The 8,157-nt window shown below is 41.1% G+C and overlaps 1 protein-coding gene across 1 annotated transcript in view; it reads left to right on the top strand.

Annotated features, from left to right (window-relative positions):
• Positions 1 to 8,157, top strand: part of EPDR1 (ependymin related 1) — a 30,625-nt gene that overhangs the window by 1,508 nt on the left and 20,960 nt on the right. The gene's annotated exons all lie outside the window — the stretch shown is intronic.

Raw genomic sequence — 8,157 nt, 5'->3', positions numbered from 1 at the left:
TCCTCGGGCGGTTTTGAGGGGTCTCAGGTGTGTCCCCCCCCAGTTCTTTTGCTTTTTGAACGGAATTGGAAGCGAATGCAAAAATACAGCCCAAAATGTGCAGAATAATGGGTATCATGAGATATAATGAAGAGGTTATACTCAAACGTGAATAACGTTATGGGGTAAGGGATGAGGTTCTAGCTCAGTAATTTGCTAACAAGTTTGTGTTACGTTTTACAAGTTCTCCGGGTCCTTGTCAGTGCTTGGTCCTAAGTCAGTGCCAGGGTGTCAGGATGCATCCATTACCTGTGGTACAGTGTATTCATTGCCGTTGTACAGCCCTGCAGGACGTCCCTGTTCTTCATTTATACAGGATGTATCTGTTAAACCCATAAGTAATCCCAAAAAATCCCTGTGTCATTGTGTGTTCCTTGATTTGCTGAAAAACAAGTGTAAAAAAAAGCTGACTGAAGAAGAGCCTCTTTTTTCTCCTCAGCTTGCCAAGCTCAGGTTGGGTGGAAGAAATGATTGGCCTAGAGAGGCCTTCCTGAGTGAGACATTTCTGGCCACCAAGTGTCAGTCACTTTCAGACAGCATGTCAAAACATACCTGCCAGTGTGAGGGTAGCCAGTCTGCCCATGCCTCCGCCTCTCCCACCTACAAATTGTTCAAGTAACAGTGTATCAGTCTGGGGATGTGTGGAGACAAGGTAAAGACCAGCCTACAAATGCTGTATCATCCAAACTAAGTGGTCTCTGATGTTGCAAGATCAATATTCCTTTTTGCTCCTGTCTTCTTTTTCCTGACAATCAATTCCATACCAACATCACATAGTAATTGTTTTAATCTTTCCAAAGCATATGCTCTTCTGCGATCCTTTCTCTCCAAATCGCCTGACACTCTTAGAACTGTTTTGTGTGTTTCATTTTCAGGCTTAGCTTTCCCTCATTGTAAGCTTTTTTCATTACTCTTTTTGCCTAGGAGCCATATGAAGAATGTTGAAACAACATACAGGTGTTTGCTGGTGGTCTGCTGACATAGAGCATAAGAGTCTGACACTGGCCACGGGGTGCTCATGCTTCCCTTGTTTTGCAAGTCCTAGGTTGACTTTCATGTTTGACAAGCATAAAAACTGTGTTACAAAGCGTGATGCAAGTCTTTTCTAGCTTCTAAGTTGTACTACATTCATTTCTTGAAGCTTATGTTCATTTTATTTGAAAAGTTTATTTTAAGATTGAATAATTATTTTACATTTTAGACTCTGGTACAGATTTTGTCTTTTACCAAGATCTTATCTTTTTACATTTTTGATAACTACCTGCTTTGGATGCAGTTTCATCTGGGTTGATAGGGCTAGAAAGAGGCAGAGTGCAGGCAGGTGCACTTGTTGATTTTTCCTGTATTAGGTTTTTGTTGTAGACAATTTCTCACCTTAGGGGTCTTTATTGTTTCCAGGCTGTCCATGTTTTCTGCCATCCAAAATTGGAGAGGGGTTTTGTTTTATGTGCAGTAGTGTCTGTTCAGGGCATGACCCAGCTTCCATTCGAGTCAACAGAAAGTCTCCCATTGGTTTCAGTATGTGTTGGATCAGGTCTAGAATTGTGATCACAACTTCATTTCACTGTGGACACAGTGAGTTGTAAACTGAAGCCTTCAGAAGTTGGAGGCAAAGGGATTTATCCTGTCTTTTGAAAAATAACCTCTTCCCCACCCTGCTTTGATGTTGACAAGAAAGGGGTAATTACACCGAGGCAGCAAGTACAAAATCAACAAGAAAATAGTGCTGCCCTGGTCTCTAAGGAAATTTCAGTCTAAATTCTCACATTTTGCTCCTATCAGATGTTACTTATGTGCAGCAATCTGGGTTGGCCAACAACCACATTTTTCTACAAAGCATTTTCTGAAGCTTACAAATGTGGACCTTAATCAGAGACAGCCCTGTTGGAGTTATTGGCTGAGGTTAATCAAGGACACAAAGATTTGCCTGTGTGGAATGGCTTGCAGGCTCATAACCGCAGGAAAACATGAAACTTTCAGGTTTTATTGTAGATATATGTTTCAAATTCATGTAATTTGCTATGTGGCATTTTCATACCTACATCAATCCAGTAAAACATACCTACTTCAGCTCCAGAAAAGTAGCCATAGGGTAAACACCCAATTGCTGCTTTGTTAACATCACTTCTTTGCCCACCAGATGTTTCGAGATTACCTGAGATACAGTGACCATGTTGGTAAAGACTGCCCGCTCCTCATTGTCCAGCTGAACTGTGTCACCTGCCACCTGGGCACACACCTCGTTTGCCAGACAACCAACAGAGCCAGTTCATTAGAGAAGTCATAGCTGTTGTTTCAGCCAGCTTGTTGGGTGGGTGTTTCTCTAGGACACACAGTTGGCTCCCGCACTCTGGCTCAGAGTTGTAAAAACTACCAACAGTGATCCTAAGCTAAGATTTTTGGAGGAGAACCTATTCCAGTTGGATTCATTACTGCGCTTTCTTTTTCACTTCTTTTACAGACCCAGCCTTAGGTACACTCTGCTTCTTTTGTTTCCTTCAGCATGCCTTGCCCTGCTGCTTCTTTCCCCTTCAGGATCAAATTTTTGGGGATAGACAAGGTGGGCAGGGACAGTCTTAAGGTTTGTGTAGTGCTCAGCTCATACTGATACCAGAAGAAGAGAAAAGAAAACAAACATTGAGTATATTGACCATTTCCCATTTGGAATAGGTCATTCCAGATACAATGTGAAATGGGAGCACTTAAAACAGCTCTCTAGAGCTCTTGAGGCAAAGCTGTGTTCATGCTGTTAAACACAGAATGTGTTTTTTAATCCTTGGTTGCCTCCTACATGAAGTTTCCTCCTTTTGTGCTCTCTGGATGTTAAACCTTCCTCACTTTCGTTCAGGCCTCTGTTGGCCTCTGTCTCGGGACACTTCACAAAATGGGTGGCAGTCACCAGCAAGGTTTGCAGCTGGGGCAGGAGTTTCTTTTTAAGGTAACTTCCAATGGTGTAGATTTGAATATGGCATCACTGCAAACTGGTGAGAAATCCTGGCACAGAAAGGTCCAAACAAAAAATCCTACTGAGTGCAATGTGACCAGAACTTCATGTCACCCATCACCTCTCATTTTGTTGGAGAAACAGAGCAAGGGGTGTGCTGTTTGGCACTGCTGAAGCCACTGAACAGGTGTTAGTGCTCAGTTATGAAGAAAGAAAAGCATGAAGTGAGGAGCAGAGCAGAAATAATGCAGGTGATGTTTGAGAGCTGGAGTATTACTTGCCACATGCTGTGTTGACAGAGTTTCAGACTTACCTTCCTTACTCTTTTCCGCAGAATGATTTTCAGGGAAAGCCCAGTAACAGATTGTCCTATGAGAAATGTGATGGTGGGAAGAAAAAAAATTTCCATGTGGTCAAGAAAGTAGAAGGAAGAAAATGCCTTTTTTTTTCTATGCATGTATTTCAACAGTAACCTCCTTGGCCTATTGTACAGTACTCAGCACATTAGGATGCTTGTGTATTTGAAATTGTTAGGGTTAGTGTCTTAAAAATTGTAACTGCACAGCAGAAAAACAATCAGGAGGTATCCTATCAGTGTTAATTTAAAAACAGAACTGCATGTTGTTAAATTCCTTTAGTTCAATCATATTTGCAAAAGATAGAGACAGTTAAGGGGAGGATGAACTCCTCACTGGGCAACACAAACTGCTGGTGTGATAGAGGAGTGACAAAGCTATGTTTAGAGAAGTAAGTCTCTTATTCTGGCAAGCTCTTTGCCTGTGTGTGTCAATCCCTGTCCTTGACTGAAGAGAAGCAGCATAAGGTCAGGTGCAGATATAACAGCATTCATCTGGAGAAGAGGTGATGACTTTTCAAAATAAACAGAGTGTGGGCACACGTGTCTGACTTCTCTCAACTACTTTTTAGTTGTTTTAGGATGTGTGATTGTAAAGGAAAAAACAGCGGTGTCTGACCTATTAAAATCATATAATCCATCCGTTCTGTGGTCATTGTGGTGACTCAATAGCCTAAGTATTGAGCTACCCTGAGCAACTGCAAATTTGTTTCCCAGACTTGGTTTTGGGAGTGGTTTCTGGAGTTTAATGTTTTGGGGAATAAAAGACTGTCACGGGTAAAATTTTCAGAATTGGCCAAGTTGCTCAGGAACCCAAGCCCCATTTTTTAAGATTATGTAGGGTGTGCAGACTTGTAAGACCCTTAATTTGCAGTGAAACAGAAATGAATTTTCAGCAGTTTCTTTAAATGTAACATGAGTTCTTGGGATCTAAAATTCTTCATAAGCTGCTGTGTATGTAACTCACTTCGCAGAACAAGAACTGAGGGAAGGTACTTAGACCTCCTGCGTTTACTTTCCTCCTATAGATGTTTCAGGTGTCTGCTGCTGATAATGACTGAGTTTGGAAAGGTGGCTTTGGAAAGCTGCTGTGCTGGATGCACGCTGGCAGGCAGAGGCCAGGCAATAGCCTGAAGCAAGCCTCAGTTGTTCTAGTGAGTCGTGTGATGGGGTGTGGAGGGTTGGCTGTACAAGCCTCGATTTCTGATGCATTTCCATCATAAGCCCATTTACAAGTCAGTTTACTAAGTCCCCAGTGATGCTCCCTGCCAAGGCAGCTGGTTCCTTGGAGAAGAGCACTGTACAAAGAGGGAACTGTGGTCCAAGAGGGCTGTGTGGAGGAGCATCTTGTCTCACACCAACTGTTCATTCTGTTTGTTTCTGCCCACAGGCAGCAGCAATCATTTCCCTTTCCAAGTTCTTGATCTTGTTGGAAGTCGGCCAGGCTATACAGTTCAAGAAAGCACTGGAGTTAATTGCTATTGTTGTTACAGGTGGGCTGGTTGGGAAGAGATTAAAACACTGCTCAGGGGAGGCAGCTGGAATTCTTCAGCCATCGAACTGCAGCAGTAACAAGCAAGTGGACTCTATCAGAGGAAGTTGGGAACTGTTGGCTTAGCAAAGCTTTCCCTGTCTTGTGTCCTATGCTTCCTTGAACAACAGCATATTTGTTAGTTGTGAAAAAAAAAAAAGAAAAATAACACCTGGGTATGAATAAAGTAAATCCATTGCTTTGAGGTGGCTGTTCTGTTTAGTGTAGTGTTCTTGAAACCATTGTTTATGCTAAGTACTCTGGAGCCATTTCATACAATACCAAAACACAGCATACATCCAAACTGAAAAAAATAAACTGGCTCTTAAATTCAAAATAGCAGAATCCACAAAACCTTTTAAAGCTGGAGAGAAAATGTAGATAAACAGTGTCCAGTGACCCCAAATTGATAATTTTCTGGAGTGCTGGTTGGTGTACTTAAAAACCACTGTCAGACACTCACTGGGGTCATTACTACCACATGAGTTATAGATATTTTTTACTGGCTGTTCTTTAAAAAGAGAGGTTTTCATTAAGAAGTTTTGTTTTTCTAAAAAACATTGTTAAATGGTAGTCACTAACACCATATTGTACTTGATACTCGTGGATATTGGCTTAAGCCTCTTATCCATCTGAACCCTCTAAATTTAGGGAAATACTTCTTTCTTCCCTCTTATTATCTCTTCCTTGTCTGTTTGAATTTTTTGAAATAATACGTGTTTGCATTGAAACATATGGCTCATTTTGTACTGTTGGATGTTATGGCGAAAAACGTAAAGCAAAACCAGGACTGCACTGAAAATATAATAGGCCTACATCCCTGTAACTTAGAGCAGGGGACCAGTATTTTCAAAAGATAAATCACTGCAAATTCTACTCAGGGTTTTTTTGGTTTTTTGGTTTTTTTTGGTTTTATTGGGTTTTTTTGGTAGAGATTTAAAGTGGACATGAATAGAGAGAGATTCAGTGTTCTGTGGTCACGGACAGCTGATGGTGACGTGACTGCGCAGCTAAACAAACACAGTGAAAGACATCTTTATATTCATGATCTTAATTTGGGCTCCATTCGGCTTGAGACCTGATGCAATTCGGATGTCACAACTGACAACATCACACCTATTCTCACAGGACCAAAGGCCATTCTGAAAAAGTATCTCCTCAGAAGGATAAATCAGAATTTTCTAATATAGGGCTTCTGTGAGGTAAAAAAATGTTTTGTTTTCCAGATAGAGACCTGATTTGTTTTGCATATCAACAGGCTTATCCATTTATTAACTGCATGGGTCAAGTTTTCAACTGGATGACATTTTCCTAGACGAGTGAGGTCAGTCAAATGGTGCCTTACTGCGCCTTTATTGGCATGCCAAGTCATTAGTTGATGCAAAATTGAAAGGTGTGGTTCACGTATCCTTCTATCCTCTGCAATTTGCTTTGAGCTAACTGGTGGCTAACCTTGATACGGCATAATAAATAATACTGAGCCATTCAGACTTGAGGCCATCCAGCTGTGAATCTGTGTAGCTGCAGCAGCAACAATACAACTCCTGAACCTCATCTTGGTCAACTTCATCCCTGTCTTCAGACGGGTTTCATCTCAGCTTTACCTGTAGATTTGCAAGGAATCTCATGCTCAGCAACTTGACGAGTTCTCTCTCGTGAAGTATTTTTACATGTTGCTCTTCTTTACTCAAAGGGGAAATTATTTTCTCCTCCAAAGCGTTTTCAAGGCATGGTATAGTGTCTGACGTGCTGGGGAGGGGATGATGTCTGGGTAAAACAGGGCCACTTTGTGCAATATTTTGGCTCTTCTAGAATAAGGAGCATTATGCCCAGCATGGCATTGCATAACATGAAGGTACCAGTGGCCAGTGAAGGTTCTCCTCACCTCTGCCAAGCAACCCTGTTTCTTTCAGTTGTTTTTGTTTACTGCCTCACTTTCCTGGCCCCAGGGGAGATGTATGTATGTTGACTAGAGATCTTAGATTCCGCAGGGAAATTTGGTGTCGTCCCGAGGCTCCAGAGGATGCTTTTTTGCCTGTGTCATAGTCACTCTCCCTTGCCTCATGGGCCAAGGACAGGATTTTCTGCCAAGAGTTTATTCCCACGTGTGAAAGCACGGGCAGTTCAGCATGTGAGACAGTCTTTGTTTTAAGTAGTGTATTAATTTTTGGAGCTGGTACTTCTTATACTTTCATACCCAAGAGTAAATTGGGGGTTTCCAACAGCAGCCTAAAGGTCCTTTTCCAAAGCCTAACTTATAACAGGTGGTAGTAAGAAAGGAGGAATCACTTATTTTCATCTGAACTCGTGCTTTTTATTTCATCTTTTATAAATAAAGATCCTTGGCAAACACTTGTTTGAGAATCAGTTTAATCACTGTTTTGAGGGTTATGTGCACACATTTGGCTTTGTGTCCCACTCGATTATTAAAGGATGTTTCCCCTGTATCACAAAAAGTCAAAAAGGTAAGGTAATGTTTGCAATTCTTGTTTTTACTCTGTGAATTTTATAGCAACGTTCCTACAGTCAATAGAGTTGTTCCCATAACTTAGCAATGACCATAATTTTGCTTTTACAGATTTTTGTTTATGTATTTTCATGATTTTAAAAATTTCTGGCATCAGAACATGAACTTGGCAGGCATTTTCTTCTTGTACAGTGCTCACACTGTAGTTATTACAATTTTTCAGTCTTTGGCTACTAAGAGTTCATATGTCTGGAGAGCTACTTACCTATTCATTCCATGAAAGCTTATTTTATCCCTTTCATTCCTTATGAAATTTACCCTTCCATTCTGGCATCATCCAGACTATGTTTTGTAGGCTAAATCCAGCCCAGAGGGAACTTCCGTCCAGCCTTCTGCCTTTCCCCACTGAATAGCTCCTTGTTGGTTTAATGATTGTCTGAAATTTAGATCCCTCTGAATTGCTGCCCCTATGTCCATGTTGGAGGAACAGAAGGGTCTGGATGCATAGGTTGGAAATTACCTCAGTCAATCACCCCTGTGGCTTGAGGGTCAGTGGTATACACTGCGATATTGAACGAGTGATTGAAAATTCATGGTGATATGTGTGCAGATGCCACACTGCATGTGTATAGCTTATTTCTTTTGCATATGAAAGAGAGGGATCTCAGGGCATTATTAATTTCTTGTCTGACAAAAGTAACCTGTAAGATTCTGGCAGTGAAGAAGATTTAGATTATCAGTTACTACTGAGAGATACCAAATTATGCTGATTCTGGAGCTCCGTCTGCTTTTTTTTTTTTTTTTTTTTTTTTTTTTTTTTG

This window comes from Corvus kubaryi, unplaced genomic scaffold (genome assembly GCF_017639235.1).
Source record: "Corvus kubaryi isolate FWS band 111438036 unplaced genomic scaffold, C.kubaryi_AGA036_p1.0 37398, whole genome shotgun sequence".
Classification (NCBI taxonomy): domain Eukaryota; kingdom Metazoa; phylum Chordata; class Aves; order Passeriformes; family Corvidae; genus Corvus; species Corvus kubaryi.
The sequence above is the reverse complement of the archived record's forward strand: the minus strand, read 5'-3'. Positions and strand labels throughout refer to the sequence as shown.